General features: G+C 41.9%; 1 protein-coding gene across 3 annotated transcripts in view; it reads left to right on the plus strand.

Annotated features, from left to right (window-relative positions):
* Positions 1 to 17,500, plus strand: part of SMG6 (SMG6 nonsense mediated mRNA decay factor) — a 759,224-nt gene that overhangs the window by 278,266 nt on the left and 463,458 nt on the right. The window lies entirely within an intron of this gene.

The following is a 17,500-nucleotide window of genomic DNA, read 5'->3' on the forward strand; positions in this document are numbered from 1 at the left end:
TAAGGTGTATCCAGTCCACGGGTTCATCCATTACTTGTGGGGATATTCTCCTTCCCAACAGGAAGTTGCAAGAGGACACCCTCAGCAGAGCTGTCTATATAGCTCCTCCCCTAACCCCCACCTCCAGTCATTCTCTTGCAACTCTTGACAAGATAGGAAGTATCAAGAGATATGTGGTGACTTAGTGTAGTGTTTTCCTTCAATCAAGAGTTTATTTTTAAACGGTACCGGCGTTGTACTGTTTTACTCTCAGGCAGAAATTAGAAGAATTCTGCCTGGAGGTTGATGATCTTAGCGGTTTGTAGCTAAGGTCCATTGCTGTTCTCACACATAACTGAAGAGTATGGGAAAACTTCAGTTGGGGGAACGGTCTGCAGATTACCTGCTTTGAGGTATGTTCAGTATTTTTATTTCTAGAGAGATGAATAAGTTCTAGAAAATGCTGACAGAGCCTTGTGTATTTGAGGTAAGCTAGATGCAGTGATTTAACAACTGGGATCATGCTTACAAACAGGGTAATACTCATGTTAATACTCATATTACTTAGTGACAAAACGTTTACTTGTTTCAGAAATAGAAAGTTTTTTTCTCTGAGGGAGATAAGTCTTTATTTGGGGCCTAGTTTTCCACATGGATAGTCAGAAACTCCTAGGAGTATTTTCTTAAGGCCCCTCTGACATCCAGTACATGGTGGGAGGGGCCTATTTTCGCGCTCTAGTTGCACAGTTTTCCTTCAGACTGAGACATCCAGCTTCCCTAGAGGAGTCCTCTGGCATCTGAGGACCATTTTAAGGGGTTTTATTCTTCCCTACATCGTACTTGAGGGCAGGTAGAAGCCTCAGCAGAGCTGTGGCAAGGTGCTCAACTGTCTTTTAATGTTTTTTACATCCGGTTTGGGGGCTAAAGGGTTAATCATGCATTTGCAAGTGGGTGCAATGTTGCTTTAGTCCCTTACACACACTGTAAAAATTTCGAAGACTTTACTATATTTTTACACTATTTTGCAGTTTAAGTGCTAGTTTTTTTCTCTTAAAGGCACAGTAACGTTTTTGTTTAATTGCTGTTTCACTTTTATTAAAGTATTTTCCAAACTTGCTTGTCTCATTACTAGTCTGTTAAACATGTCTGACATAGAGGAAACTCCTTATTCAATATGTTTGGAAGCCATTGTGGAACCCCCTCTTAGAATGTCTACCAAATGTACTGAAATTTCTATAAACTATAAAGACCATATTATGGGGTTTAAAGATTTATCTCCAGAGGATTCTCTGACTGAAAAAAGGGAGATTATGCCATCTAGCTCTCCCCACGTGTCAGAACCTATAACTCCCGCTCAAGTGACGCCAAGTACATCTAGCGCGTCTAATTCTTTTACCTTACAGGACATGGCGGCAGTTTTGAATGCTACCCTCTCAGAGGTATTGTCCAAACTGCCAGGGTTACAAGGAAAGCGAGACAGCTCTGGGGCTAGAACTAATACAGAGCTTTCTGACGCTTTAATACCTGTGTCCGATATACCCTCACAATACTCAGAAGCCGAGGCAGGAGAGCTTCTATCTGTGGGTGACATTTCAGATTCAGGGAAGGCGTTGCTTCAGTCTGATTCTGAAATGACAGCGTTTAAATTTAAACTCGAACACATCCGCTTATTGCTTAGGGAGGTTTTAGCGACTCTGGATGACTGTGAACCCATTGTAGTTCCAGAGAAATTGTGTAAGATGGACAAATACTTTGCAGTGCCTGTTTACACTGATGTTTTTCCAGTCCCTAAGAGGTTTTCGGAAATTATTACTAAGGAATGGGATAGACCAGGTGTGCCGTTCTCTCCCCCTCCTGCTTTTAAGAAGATGTTTCCCATAGATGCCGCCATACGGGACTCGTGGCAGACGGTCCCTAAGGTGGAGGGAGCAGTCTGTACCCTAGCTAAGCCTACAACTATCCCCTTCGAGGACAGTTGTGTTTTCCTAGATCCTATGGATAAAAAATTGGAGGGTCTCCTTAAGAAAATTTTTATACATCAAGGTTTTATTCTCCAGCCTCTTGCATGCATTGCCCCAGTTACTGCGGCAGCGGCTTTTTGGTTTGAGTCTCTGGAGGAGGCTCTACAGGTGGAGACCCCTTTAGATGATAATTTAGACATGATTAAAGCTCTTAAGTTAGCTAATTCCTTTATTTCTGACGCCGTTTTTCATTTAACCAAGCTAATGGCTAAGAATTCAGGTTTTGCCATTCTGGCGCGTAGGGCGCAATAGCTTAAGTCCTGGTCAGCAGATGTTACTTCAAAGTCTAAGCTTCTTAACATCCCCTTCAAAGGACAGACCCTATTCGGGCCCGGCCTGAAGGAGATAATCTCTGATATTACCGGAGGAAAAGGTCACGCCCTTCCTCAGGATAGGTCCAATAAATTAAGGACCAAACAGAATAATTTTCGTTCCTTTCAAAACTTCAAGAGTGGCGCAGCATCAGCTTCCTCTAATGCAAAAAAAGAGGGAAATTTCGCCCAGTCCAAACCAGTCTGGAGACTTAACCAGGCTTGGAACTAGGGGAAGCAGGCCAAAAAACCTGCTGCCTCTAAGACAGCATGAAGGAGTAGCCCCCGATCCGGGACCGGATCTAGTCGGGGGCAGACTTTCTTTCTTCGCCCAGGCTTGGGCAAGAGACGTCCAGGATCCCTGGGCACTAGAGAGAGTTTCCCAGGGATATCTTTTGGAATTCAAAGGTTCATCTCCAAAGGGGAGATTTCATCTCTCACAATTATCTGCAAACCAGATAAAGAGAGAGGCATTCTTACGTTGCGTTCAAGACCTACTGGTTATGGGAGTGATCCACCCAGTTCCAAGGGAGCAACAGGGGCAGGGTTTCTATTCAAACCTGTTTATAGTTCCCAAAAAAGAGGGAACTTTCAGACCAATCTTGGATCTCAAGATCCTAAACAAATTTCTCAGGGTCCCATCCTTCAAGATGTAGACAATCCGAACCATCCTCCCTATGATCCAGGAGGGTCAATATATGACTACCGTGGACTTAAAGGATGCTTATCTCCACATTCCGATTCACAGAGAGCATCATCAGTTCCTCAGGTTCGCCTTCCTAGACAGGCATTACCAGTTTGTGGCTCTTCCTCTCGGGTTAGCCACGGCGCCAAGAATCTTTACGATGGTTCTAGGGTCCCTTCTGGCGGTTCTAAGGCCGCGGGGCATAGCGGTGACGCCTTACTTAGACGACATTCTAATCCAGGCGTCGACTTATCAAATTGCCAAGTCCCATACGGACATTGTTCTGGCCTTTCTGAGGTCTCACGGGTGGAAAGTGAACAGAGAAAAGAGTTCTCTCTCTCCTCTCACAAGAGTTTCCTTCCTAGGAACTCTGATAGATTCAGTAGAAATGAAAATTTTTCTGTACAGAGGTCAGGATATCAAAGCTTCTAACTTCCTGCCGTGCTCTTCATTCCACTTCTCGGCCGTCAGTGGCTCAGTGTATGGAAATGATCGGCCTAATGGTAGCTGCAATGGACATAGTTCCGTTTGCCCGCCTACATTTCAGACCACTGCAACTTTGCATGCTCAATCAGTGGAATGGGGACTACACAGATTTGTCTCCTCTGCTAAATCTGGATCAAGAGACCAGGGATTCTCTTCTCTGGTGGTTATCTCGGGTCCATCTGTCCAGGTGAATGAGTTTCCGCAGGCCAGAGTGGACTATAGTGACGACAGATGCCAGCCTTCTGGGCTGGGGCACAGTCTGGAATTCCCTGAAGGCTCAGGGTTCGTGGACTCAGGAGGAGGCCCTCCTTCCGATAAACATTTTGGAGCTAAGAGCAATATTCAATGCTCTTCAGGCTTGGCCTCAAGTAACTGCGGTCAGATTCATCAGATTTCAGTCGGACAATATCACGACTGTAGCCTATATCAACCATCAGGGGGGAACAAGAAGTCCCCTGGCAATGATGCAGGTTTCCAAGATAATTCTATGGGCAGAGGTTCACTCTTGCCATCTCTCAGCTATCCGTATCCCAGGAGTAGAGAACTGGGAGGCGGATTTTCTAAGTCGGCAGACTTTTCATCCGGGGGAGTGGGAGCTCCATCCGGAGGTATTTGCCCAGCTGATTCAACTATGGGGCAAACCAGAAGTGGATCTGATGGCGTCTCGTCAGAACGCCAAACTTCCTCGTTACGGGTCCAGGTCAATGGATCCCCAGGCAACGCTGATAGATGCTCTAGCAGTGCCCTGGTCCTTCAGCCTGGCTTATATGTTTTCACCATTTCCTCTCCTCCCTCGTCTGATTGCCAAGATCAAGCAGGAGAGAGCTTCAGTGATTTTGATAGCACCTGCGTGGCCACGCAGGACTTGGTATGCAGATCTGGTAGACATGTCATCCTTTCCACTATGGACTCTGTCGCTGAGGCAGGACCTTCTACTCCAAGGTCCATTCAAACATCCAAATCTAGTTTCTCTGCGACTGACTTCGTGGAGATTGAACGCTTGATTTTATCAAAACGTGCTTTCTCCGAGTCGGTCATTGATACCTTGGTTCAGGCTCGAAAGCCTGTCACCAGGAAAATCTATCATAAGATATGGTGTAAATATCTTCATTGGTGTGAATCCAAGGATTACTCGTGGAGTAAGGTCAGGATTCCTAGGATACTATCCTTTCTCCAAGAAGGATTGGAAAAGGGATTATCGGCTAGTTCCTTAAAGGGACAGATTTCTGCTCTGTCTATTCTTTTGCACAAGCGTCTGGCAGATGTTCCAGACGTTCAGGCGTTTTGTCAGGCTTTTGTTAGAATCAGGCCTGTGTTTAAACCTGTTGCTCCGCCATGGAGTTTAAATTTAGTTCTTAAAGTTCTTCAAGGGGTTCCGTTTGAACCCTTGCATTCCATAGATATCAAGCTTTTATCTTGGAAAGTTCTGTTTTTAGTAGCTATCTCTTCGGCCCGAAGAGTCTCAGAGTTATCTGCCTTACAGTGTGATTCCCCTTTTCTGATCTTCCATGCAGATAAGGTAGTTTTGCGTACCAAACCTGGGTTTCTTCCTAAGGTAGTATCTAATAGGAATATAAATCAGGAAATTGTTGTTCCGTCTCTGTGTCCTAATCCTTCTTCAAAGAAGGAACATCTGTTACACCATCTTGACGTGGTTCGTGCTTTAAAGTTTTATTTGCAAGCTACGAAGGATTTTCGTCAAACATCTGCATTGTTTGTTGTCTACCCTGGAAAGAGGAGAGGCCAAAAGGCTTCGGCAACTTCTTTCTTTTTGGCTGAGAAGCATAATCCGTTTAGCTTATGAGACTGCTGGTCAGCAGCCTCCTGAAAGAATTACAGCTCATTCTACTAGAGCGGTAGCTTCCACATGGGCTTTTAAACATGAGGCCTCTGTTGAACAGATTTGTAAGGCGGCGACTTTGTCTTCGCTTCATACTTTTTCTAAATTCTACAAATTTGATACTTTTGCTTCCTCGGAGGCTATTTTTGGGAGAAAGGTCTTACAGGCAGTGGTGCCTTCCGTTTAAGTGCCTGCCTTGTCCCTTCCTTCATCCGTGTCCTAAAGCTTTGGTATTGGTATCCCACAATTAATTGATGAACCTGTGGACTGGATACACCTTACAAGAGAAAACAAAAAATCAAGGCTCCAGCCGTACATACAGCAGGCAGATACCAAATCATAAAGACCAAACAAACTTCCACATGCAGGTGTGTCACATGATCCTCCAATCTAATGCCGACGATAGTTTCACCCCTAACGTCATGTGCAAGACGGGCTTCCTCAGGGCTAATGGATTAGAGCACTACTATTGGAGCTTTTATTTTCAAACTCGCTCCACCTATAATAAAAACCTGCCTATAAAAATCTAAAAGAAACACAATGTGCATGTTCTTTGATTATTAGGCCCACCAACAGAGAGCCTATAATTGAAATGGCAACTTAGAAAAACAAAATGTATGCTTACCTGATAAATTTCTTTCTCTTGTGGAGTATCCAGTAAATGGCCCGCCCTGTCACTTTAAGGCAGGTGTTTTTATTTTTTAATCTACAGTCACCACTGCACCCTATAGTTTCCCCTTTTTCTTCGGTCGAATGACTGGAGGTGGGGGTTAGGGGAGGAGCTATATAGACAGCTCTGCTGTGGGTGTCCTCTTGCAACTTCCTGTTGGGGAGGAGAATATCCCCACAACTAATGGATGAACTCGTGGACTGGATACACCACAAGAGAGAGAAATTTATCAGGTAAGCATACATTTTGTTTTTATAAGTTGCCATTTCAATTATAGGCTCTCTGTTGGTGGGCCTAATAATCAAAGAACATGCACATTGTGTTTCTTTTAGATTTTTATTTGCAGGTTTTTATTATAGGTGGAGCGAGTTTGAAAATAAAAGCTCCAATAGTAGTGCTCTAATCCATTAGCCCTGAGGAAGCCCCGTCTTGCACATGACGTTAGGGGTGAAACTATCGTCGGCATTAGATTGGAGGATCACGTGACACACCTGCATGTGGAAGTTTGTTTGGTCTTTACTATTTGGTATCTGCCTGCTGTATGTACGGCTGGAGCCTTGATTTTCTTTTCACCGCCATCTGGATTACTTGAATCAGTATATCACATCAGGAATTTGCAATGGGAGCACGGTTCCTGCAACTTCTTTCAGATAAGTGACATATTACACTGAATCATTATGCTTAACTGGCAATACCGTATAGTGGAGAGTCTATGGTAATAGACCTGTTAGCCAAAATACGGAACTTTGTTGCAAACTTGGAACTGTGATACTGTCAATTATGATATGTGTTTATTGTGACATATTTGTTGCACATGATATTATTTGCTTGTAATCCATGTATTGGTGTATATACTCGACACCTTATCGCTCTGCTTAGATCCCTATAATTATACCTGCCCAGTAAAGACCCTTGACTTTGCAGGGGTTCTGAGTGCAGCTGGGGTGCAGCATGAGCGTTATGTAGTGCGAGGTGAAACTGTATCTAGCCACATACAATGTTTACATATTGATACATATGGGTCAGTTTACATGCAGGAAATATATATATAGTCACGTGACTTCCGGAATATAGTTTACACAATGTAGGGATGTTCATAATAACTTTTTGTTATATGTGATTTTAACATTGAGTATTTCAATATATTGTATATGTACTAATAACTCTATTTTTAGAGGATAATAAATATTGCAGCTGCACAATTTAACCCCTTAAGGACCAGCGATGTACCCTGTATGTCACTGGCCTTTTTTTGGGACTTGATTGTTTTATAGCGCGGTCTTGCCACCAGCGTTGAGACTGCTCTATTCCACAAAGCCTGCTGGAGGGAGGGCATTAATAGCGTGTTCTTGCTAGACTTGTGGTATTGTCCTGAAAAACCCCTTAACAACCAGTGACATATAGGGTACATTGTGGTCATTAAGGGGTTAAAAAGAGTGCTTGATTCCCTATCTTTCTATTGGTGCATTTAACATGATGTTCCATTTTTTCCTCTTATAGTTGATTGCTATATATATATATATATATATATATATATATATATATATATATGCGTGTGTGTGTGTAGTATATATTTATATAATTATATATATGTGTATATTTCTTCTATAAGATACGACGAGTCCACGGATTCATTCTTTACTTGTGGGATATTATCCTCCTGCTTACAGGAAGTGGCAAAGGGCACCACAGCAGAGCTGTCTATAAATCTCCTCCCTTGAGTCCACCCTCCAGTCATTCTCTTTGCCTACTCTAAGTAATAGGAAGGGTAAAGTGAGAGAGGTGATAAAATGTTAGTTTTTATTTTGTTCAAGCAAGACTTTTTTATTTTAAATGGTACCGGTGAGTGCGCTTTTTTCCCAGGCAGCAGATGGATGAAGACTTCTGCCTGGAGACTGATGATCTTAGCAGTTGTTACTAAGATCCAGAGTAGTTCCCAATGAATGGATGAGGAGTACTTAAGAAACTTCAGTGTGAGGAACGTTTTTCATGCTACAAGCATTGAGGTATGTTCAGTAATTTTTTTCTGGAGAGACTGTGTTATTTCAGAATTGGCTGACAGTATCCCCATGAGGGAAAGGGTAAGCAGTAATCCTAATGTATAGAGAGGGTTATTACTGGACCTGTATGTTGGACTATAAAAAATGGTTGACACTGATGATATGATGTTTATGGGCAAACGTTTCTATGCTGGGAGTTAAAGATAACGTTTTTTGTGGCAAACGTTTTGACTTTATTTTAACATGGAGGGTACACATGGCTTCACTTAGATGGGTATATGAACCCACATGGCTAGGTTTTAGACCGCTCTGGTGCGGTTATTGTTGAGGCTGTGAGACATCGAGTTAGATGGGCAGGGCCTATTTTCTCTCCTCAGTTGCGCAGTTGTTTTTCTCATGCAAGCCTCAAGCTCCAACTCCGGTTTGCCTTTCAGAAAAGTTTGGGCCTAATCGAAGGGTTAATCCGATTTTGCAGACCCCTGAGGGCAGGTACGCGCCACAGCAGGGCTGTGGCGAGGTGCAGGGGGTGTTTTTGGTTAACTATAACGTTTTTGGTACAACGTTTTTTGTTCTTAAGGGTTAAGTATTCCTTTCCTTGTGGGGCAAGCTTAGCTGACAAGTTGGGATACATTTATCATAAAATTGAGATCATTTTATCGTTTTAAACTAGTTTTGGAAAAATTGTATGCTTTTATTTCTCAAAGGCGCAGTCCGTTATTTCAGATTATTTTTTTCACAAAATAAAGTTTTTTCAAGCCTGTTTGTGGTCATTACTAGCCTGTTTTAACATGTCTGACATTGAGGAAAGCCAATGTTCTATGTGTTTAGAAGCCATTGTGGAACCCCCACTTCAAATGTGTCCCTCATGTACTGAAAGGGCCTTACATTGCAAAGAACATATTTTAGCTGATAAAAGTATGTCTCAGGATGATTCTCAGTCAGAAGAGAATCAGGTTATGCCATCTACTTCTCCCCAAGTGTCACAACCTTTAACGCCCGCCCAAGCGACGCCAAGTATTTCTAGTGCGTCTAATTCTTTCACCCTGAAAGATATGGCTGCAGTTATGTCTACTACCCTTACAGAGGTATTATCGAAACTTCCTGGTTTACAGGGTAAGCGCAGTAGGTCCGGTATTAGAGTAAATGCTGAGCCCTCTGATGCTTTATTGGCCATATCCGATGTATCTGATTTGGGGGTGGGGGAATTGCTGTCTGAGGGAGAGCTTTCTGATTCAGGAAAGATGTTCCCTCAAACAGACTCAGATATGACGGCCTTTAAGTTTAAGCTTGAACACCTCCGCTTGTTACTCAGGGAGGTTTTAGCGACTCTGAATGATTGTGTCCCTATTGTCATCCCGCCAGAGAAACTGTCTAAAATGGATAAATATCTAGAGGTCCCTACATTGTTACTAAGGAATGGGATAGACCAGGCATTCCGTTCTCTCCCCCTCCTATTTTTAAGAAAATGTTTTCCATATCTGACACCATTCGGGATTCGTGGCAGACGGTCCCTAAGGTGGAGGAAGCTATTTCTACCCTGGCTAAGCGTACAACTATACCTATTGAGGACAGTTGTGCTTTCAAAGATCCTATGGATAAAAAAATTAGAATGGCTTCTAAAGAAGTTGTTTGTTCATCAGGGTTTTTTCCTACAACCTATAGCGTGCATTGTTCCAGTAACTACTGCAGCATCTTTTTGGTTTGAGGCTCTAGAGGAGTCTCTTAAGGTTGAGACCCCATTAGATGATATTTTGGATAGAATTAAGGCTCTCAAGCTAGCAAATTATTTTATTACAGCGGCTAAGAATGCAGGCTTTGCCATTTTAGCACGTAGAGCGTTATGGCTTAAGTCATGGTCTGCTGATGTGTCATCTAAATCCAAGCTTTTAGCTATTCCCTTTAAGGGTAAGACCCTAGTCGGGCCTGAACTTAAGGAGATCATTTCTGACATTACTGGAGGTAAAGGTCATACCCTTCCTCAGGACAAGATTGTTAAAATGAGGACCAAACAGAATAATTTTCGTTCCTTTCCTTTCGTTCCTTCCTCTACTTCCTCATCCGCCTCCAAGCAGGAGGGGAACTTTTCTCAATCCAAGTCAGTCTGGAGACCTAACTAGACCTGGAATAAAGGTAAACAGGCCAAGAAGCCCGCTGCTGCTACCAAGACAGCATGAAGGGGCAGTCCCCGATCCGGGACCGGATCTAGTAGGGGGCAGACTTTCTCTCTTCGATCAGGCTTGGGCAAGAGACGTTCAGAATTCCTGGGCATTAGAAATTGTGACCCAGGGGTATCGTCTAGAATTCAAAGATTCTCTCCCAAGGGGGAGATTTCATCTTTCACGTTTGTCTGTAAACCATACAAAAAGAGAGGCATTCTTACGCTGTGTAGAAGACCTATATACCATGGGTGTAATCTGCCCAGTTCCAAAAGTAGAACAGGGGAAGGGTTTTACTCCACTCTGTTTATGGTTCCCAAAAAAGAGGGAACCTTCAGACCGATTTTAGATCTCAAAACTCTAAACAAATTTCTCAGAGTCCCATCCTTCAAGATGGAGACCATACGAACAATTTTATCAATGATCCAGGAGGGTCAATATATGACCACCGTGGATTTGAAGGATGCTATTCTTCACATTCCTATCCACAAAGATCATCACCAGTTCCTCAGGTTCGCCTTCCTGGACAAACATTACCAGTTTGTGGCCCTTCCTTTTGGGTTGGCCACAGCTCCCAGAATTTTCACAATGGTTCTAGGGTCCCTTCTGGCAGTTCTAAGGCCGCGGGGCTTAGCAGTAGCGCCCTATCTGGACGATATTTAGATTCAGGCGTCAACTTACCATCTAGCCAAATCTCACACGGACATCGTGTTGGCTTTTCTAAGAGCTCACGGGTGGAAGGTGAACATAAAAAAGAGTTCACTTGTTCCTCTGACAAGAGTTCCATTCCTAGGAACTCTGATAGACTCGGTAGACATGAAGATTTTTCTGACGGAGATCAAAAAAAATCAAAGATCTTAACCACTTGCCGAGCACTTCATTCCATTCCTCGGCCATCAGTGGCTCAGTGTATGGAGGTAATTGGACTAATGGTAACGGCAATGGACATAGTTCCGTTTGCTCGCTTACATCAGCTGTGCATGCTCAGACAGTGGAATGGGGATTATGTGGATTTATCTCCGCAGATAAATCTGGATCTAGAGACCAGAGACTCTCTTCTTTGGTGGTTGTCACAGGATCATCTGTCCCAGGGAATGTGCTTCCGCAGGCCAGCATGGGTCATAGTGACGACGGACGCCAGCCTCTTGGGCTGGGGTGCAGTCTGGAATTCCCTGAAAGCTCAGGGTGTGTGGACTCAGGAGGAGTCCTTACTACCAATAAATATTCTGGAACTGAGAGCGATATTCAACATGCTTCAAGCGTGGCCTCAGCTGGCTTCGGCCAAATTCATAAGATTCCAGTTGGACAATATAACGACTGTAGCATATATAGAGGGGGAACAAAGAGTTCTCTAGTGATGATACTGGTTTCCAAAATAATTCAATGGGCAGAGACTCACTCTTGCCATCTATCAGCAATATATATCCCAGGAGTGGAGAACTGGGAAGCGGATTTTCTAAGTCATCAGACTTTTCATCCGGGGGAGTGGGAACTCCATCCGGAGGTGTTTGCAAAATTGATTCATCAATGGGGCACACCGGAATTGGATCTGATGGCATCTCGTCTTCCTCGTCAAACTTCCTTGTTACGGGTCCAGATCAAGGGATCCTCAAGCAGTACTGATAGATGCTCTAGCAGTACCGTGGTCATTCAACCTGGCTTATGTGTTTCCTCCTTTTCCTCTTCTACCTCGTCTGATTGCGAGAATCAAACAGGAGAGGGCTTTGGTATTATTGATAGTGCCTGCGTAGCCACGCAGGACTTGGTATGCAGACCTGGTGTAAATGTCATCTCTGCCACCGTGGAAACTGCCACTGAGACAGGACCTTCTCATTCAGGGTCCGTTCCAACATCCAAATCTAGTTTCTCTGCAGCTGACTGCCTGGAGATTGAACGCTTGATTCTATTTAAGCGGGGATTCTCTGAGTCGGTCATTGATACCTTGGTTCAGGCTCGGAAGCCTGTCACTAGGAAAATTTATCATAAGATATGGCGTAAATATCTTTATTGGTGCGAATCCAAAAGCTACTCATGGAGTAAGATCAGGATTCCTAGGATTTTGTCCTTTCTCCAAGAAGGATTGGAGAAGGGGTTATCAGCTAGTTCCTTAAAGGGACAGATTTCTGCTTTATCAATCTTACTACACAAGCGTCTGGCAGATGTCCCAGACGTTCAGTCGTTTTGTCAGGCTTTGGTTAGAATTAAGCCTGTGTTTAAACCTGTTGCTCCGCCATGGAGTTTGAATTTAATTCTTAATGTTCTTCAAGGGGTTCCGTTTGAACCCATGCATTCCATAGATATTAAACTTCTATCTTGGAAAGTTCTGTTTTTAGTTGCTATCTCTTCTGCTCGAAGAGTTTCTGAGCTATCTGCGTTACAATGCGACTCGCCTTATCTTATATTCCATTCTGATAAGATGGTTTTGCGTACTAAACCTGGATTCCTTCCTAAGGTTGTTTCAAATAAGAATATTAATCAGGAAATTGTTGTTCCTTTTCTGTGTCCTAAACCTTCTTCTAAGAAGGAGCGTCTGTTACATAATTTGGACGTGGTTCATGCTTTGAAGTTTTACTTGCAAGCGACCAAGGATTTCCGTCAAACATCTTCTCTGTTTGTTGTCTATTCTGGAAAGCGTAGAGGTCAAAAAGCTACGGCTACCTCTCTTTCTTTTTGGCTGAAAAGAATCATCCGTTTGGCATACGAGACTAGTGGACAGCAGTCTCCTGAAAGAATTGCAGCTCATTCTACTAGAGCGGTGGCTTCCACATTGGCTTTTAAAAACTATGCTTCTGTTGAACAGATTTGTAAGGCTGCGACTTGGTGTTCCCTTCATACCTTTTCCAAATTTTACAAATTTGATACTTTTGCTATTTTTGGGAGAAAAGTTCTTCAAGCAGTGGTGCCTTCTGTTTAGGTATCTGTCTTGTCCCTCCCGTTCATCCGTGTCCTGTAGCTTTGGTATTCTATCCCACAAGTAAAGGATGAATCCGTGGACTCGTCGTATCTTATAGAAGAAAAGAAAATTTATGCTTACCTGATAAATTGATTTCTTCTATGATACGACGAGTCCACGGCCCGCCCTGTCAATTTAAGACAGATTGAAGTTTTAAACCAAAAAATATAGTCACCTCTGCACCTTTTAGTTTATCCTTTTTCTTTCTATACCTTCGGTTGAATGACTGGGGGTGGAGTCAAGGGAGGAGCTATATAGACAGCTCTGCTGTGGTGCTCTTTGCCACTTCCTGTTAGTAGGAGGATAATATCCCACAAGTAAAGGATGAATCCGTGGACTCGTCGTATCATAGAAGAAATCAATTTATCAGGTAAGCATAAATTTCCTTATATATTGTGTGTGTGTGTGTATATGTATGTGTATGTGTATATATGTGTGTATATATATGTGTGTGTGTGTGTGTGTATATATATATATATATATATATATATATATATATATATATATATATATATATATAATGGGGATGCACTCGTCATGATTTCCAAAGTTTCCTTTTAATGTAATGTTCCGGGGTGTTACCCCCGTCATCAGACAATACAAAATAACAATGCAGAACCTACTTATCACCGTGCCTTTTAAACTAACCTAAGTGATACAGTTCCAGGTCATCACCTGTGATGCCACACTCACTATCAGCAATCAACAGGTGAAGACCCCCACTGTGCTCCCAGTGTGTGTGACTACCTAATCATATATACATATTAACTAGAAGTGAACACCAAGTGCCCTATCTTGGTGAAAGAACCGCAGAGCACAATGAATGCATAACAAAAGGTAAATGTGATATTAGTACCTAATTAGCCAGTATGCTAATTACGGCTGGCGGATGGTTGCCATAGTAACCATACCCAACAACAACGGCCCCCAATCCAAGGTATGGCATAATGTGGCCAATCAGCAGTACAAAAACACAGGAGCGCCCAACCCCCAGTCAGTCGAGTCAAACACCCAGAACAATATGTTAACAAAATAAAAAATAAACAAAACAAATGCTTAATATACCGTAGCTGCATCAATTATAAATAAAAGAGCTGGTCAGTGTTTAGTAAATTAGCCATATGGCTGGTGCGCAATTCCAACCTCAAGTGCTGTGCTGTAAAAATATCAGCGTTCTCAGCGCAGCTGAAAAATGTCCGGTATGGAGGTGTGTCGTCGTGAACCCATCAAGGGGCTAGATTACACAGTGCGTGGTATGGCTCCAGAGATATGATCTACGATACATACAAACAGCGAGTCTTAACAGTATAGGTACAAAGCATCATAGTGATATATCAAAATACTAAATAAAGTAGCTAAATGGCTGGTTCACAGACCGCAACCCCATTATTTTTTATTTGGTTTACATATTGTTCTGGGTGTTTGACTCGACTGACTTGGGGGTTGGGTGCTCCTCTGTGTTTTTGTACTGTTGATTGGCCACATTATGCCTTACCCTGGATTGGGCAACCATCCGCTGACCGTAATTAGCATACTGCCTTATCAGGTACTAATATCCCATTTACCTTGGGGCTTTTCATTCCTTTTTCAATCTATTTGGAGTATTGCTATGCATTCATTGTGCTCTGTGGTTCTTTCACTGAGATAGGGAACTTGGTGTTCACTTTTAGTTAATTATATGATTAGGTAGTCGCACACACTGGGAGCACAGTGGGGGGTCTTCATCTGTTGATTGCTGATAGTGGGAGTTGCATCACAGGTGATGACCTGGAACTGTATCACTTAGTTTAAAAGGCACGGTGATAAGTAAGGCTGTGCATTGTTAGTTTGTATTGTCTGACAAAGGGGGTAACACCCTGAAACGTTACATTAAAAGGTAACTTTGGAAATCCTGATAAGTGCATCCCAATTCTTTACTACTATCAATACCATGGAAGCACCCTTGGTGGATAAAATGTTAACCGTGAGTGCTGGCCTGTCTTTTCTATCTATCTATCTATCTATCTATCTATCTATCTATCTATCTATCTATCTATCTATCTATAGTGTGTATGTGTATATAAAAGATTGGGACCATACAAAATTGTGTGTTTTTAGGCTCACAGTGCCCCAGAGAATTTATCAGTGTCTGGCAACCATGCATGATTGCCATATTTAACAGTTTGTTTTTCTAAAGTACTTTAGAAGGTGGTCAGACAGATAACATGTACGCATCAAATTTATACCCTGGCAGACTGCATAAACTTTGTTATAGGAAAGCCTAGGATTAAATCATATTCATGATGGTAGTCCTAAAACACTAATTTACCTTCTGTACGTATTGAGAGTGCTCCAGTGTGCATTCTTTTTCAATACACTCAGGAAGGCTAAAGTAAAATTAAACACCTTTCAAACGATTGATTGAAGTCTTAAAAGGGAGTGATTTTTTGCAGACTGTATCATACCACAGTTAATAATAAAAAAAAAAGTCACCTATTTAGTGTGATTAGTGTTTTGTTGTAAAATTACTTTGGTAACACATATAATGTCATTCAAAAAAGGTATTCTTGACTTGAATTATATGCGACATGCCAAGGAAGTGCAGGGGGGGGGGGGGGAATACATTTACAGGTTTATGTACATTACCTTTCAGCGCTGTTTTGGGGAAGTTTTTTGTGTCCTTTCTAGACCATATCCACTGAAGGAAGTACAGAAAATAGCAGCCTAAAGTGGAGAGGAACACATTTCTTAAAATAACATTAAGCTTACTGGAGGCAGTGGACCATGGGACAGATATGACTGTTCTGAACTTCTGACCAATGGTTTTGTGTTGCAGATTTCCGTTTGCTTAAACCTGTGTTCTCATACCGTGTATGGAATTGTAATGGTAAACCAATAGCCGCTACTGTAACCCAGTATGTTTTTATATTAGCTGCTTTTTCGAACTGCAGAGTGACCATAGATGCAGTTGTATTGGTTGATATGCGTCAATAAGTAACCGCTATTGGTAATACGCTTTTAAAAATAGGGATATATGTACTCTGTGGTTTTGTGCAGGAGCCTCTTATAAACATTTAATTATCAATTTTTTATCTGTGGGGAGCGCAGCTAGTGTGGCTTAAGCACCAAGTTTATAGTACAGACCTTTCAAGTGTGTGTGTGTGTATGTTTATATATATATATATATATATATATATGTGTGTGTGTGTGTGTGTATATATATATATATATATATATATATACATTTATCATGTATTAAAGGGACAGTCAACACCAGATTTTTTGTTTTTTAAAAATAAAGCTAATCCCTTTATTACCCATTCCCCAGTTTTGCATAACCAACACTGTTATAGAAATATACATTTTACCTCTGTGATTACCTTGTATCTAAGCCTCTGCAAACTGCCCCCTTATTTCAGTTCTTTTGACAGACTTGCTTTTTAGCCAATCAGTGCTCACTCCAGGGTAACTTCACGTGCATGAGCTCAATGTTATCTTTATCAAACACATGAACTAATGCCCTCTAGTGGTCAAAATGGATTCAGATTAGAGGCAGTCTTCAAGGTCTAAGAAATTAGCATATGAACTTCCTAGGTTTAGCTTTCAACTAAGAATACCAATAGAACACTGCAAAATTGTTGATAAAAGTAAATTTGAAAGTTGTTTAAAATTATATTTCCTATTTAAAGGGACAGTAAAGTCCAAAAAAACTCATGATTTAAAGGAGCATAAAAAACAAATTGTTTCTTTCTTGGCTCAGATAGAGAATGCAATTTTAAACAATTTTCCAATTTACTTCTTTTATCAAATTGTCATTGTTCTCTTAGTATATTTTGTAAGCTCTGGAGCACTATATGGCAGCAGTTTTGAAAGAATGTTACACAGTGTGTGTGTATTCTCACTCTCTCTCATCTTGAAATTAGTCTAGTCCCAGACAATTAGGGAATTGCAACGGATGAGTGAAAAGGTGGCTTTTTTCCTATCTTAAACATTGAGTGGACTATTAACTTTTTCCTTATTTTATTATGAAAATCTTATGGTTGAGAACTTTGTAAATGAGGTGTTCATTGAATGGCATCTATTTTTATTGTGTGGCCAGATTTGCAGGCTACATTATAAGACTAGAATTTTGGGGCACGACCACCATACAATTCCTACACTCTCCCATCCTCGGTCTGTATCACAGACGCTTTGGCATCGGGCTTACTCTGGAAGCTGCAGTGACAGACAATATTCATCATCCTCTTCATGTGCAGTTTGTTGGCAGTCACTATATCCCCACTTGAGGGCCCCTAAAAACCAAAAGGTTCAATCAGGAGTTCTCCCTCCTCCCTCTCATCCATCCCTCTTACATCTCATTCTCCTAGTCCCCAGATGTGCTGTTCCTTTAAAAAGAGAGAATGTGGAAGTGATGCTGTAA

The sequence above is a fragment of the Bombina bombina genome, chromosome 3 (assembly GCF_027579735.1).
Source record: "Bombina bombina isolate aBomBom1 chromosome 3, aBomBom1.pri, whole genome shotgun sequence".
Lineage (NCBI taxonomy): Eukaryota > Metazoa > Chordata > Amphibia > Anura > Bombinatoridae > Bombina > Bombina bombina.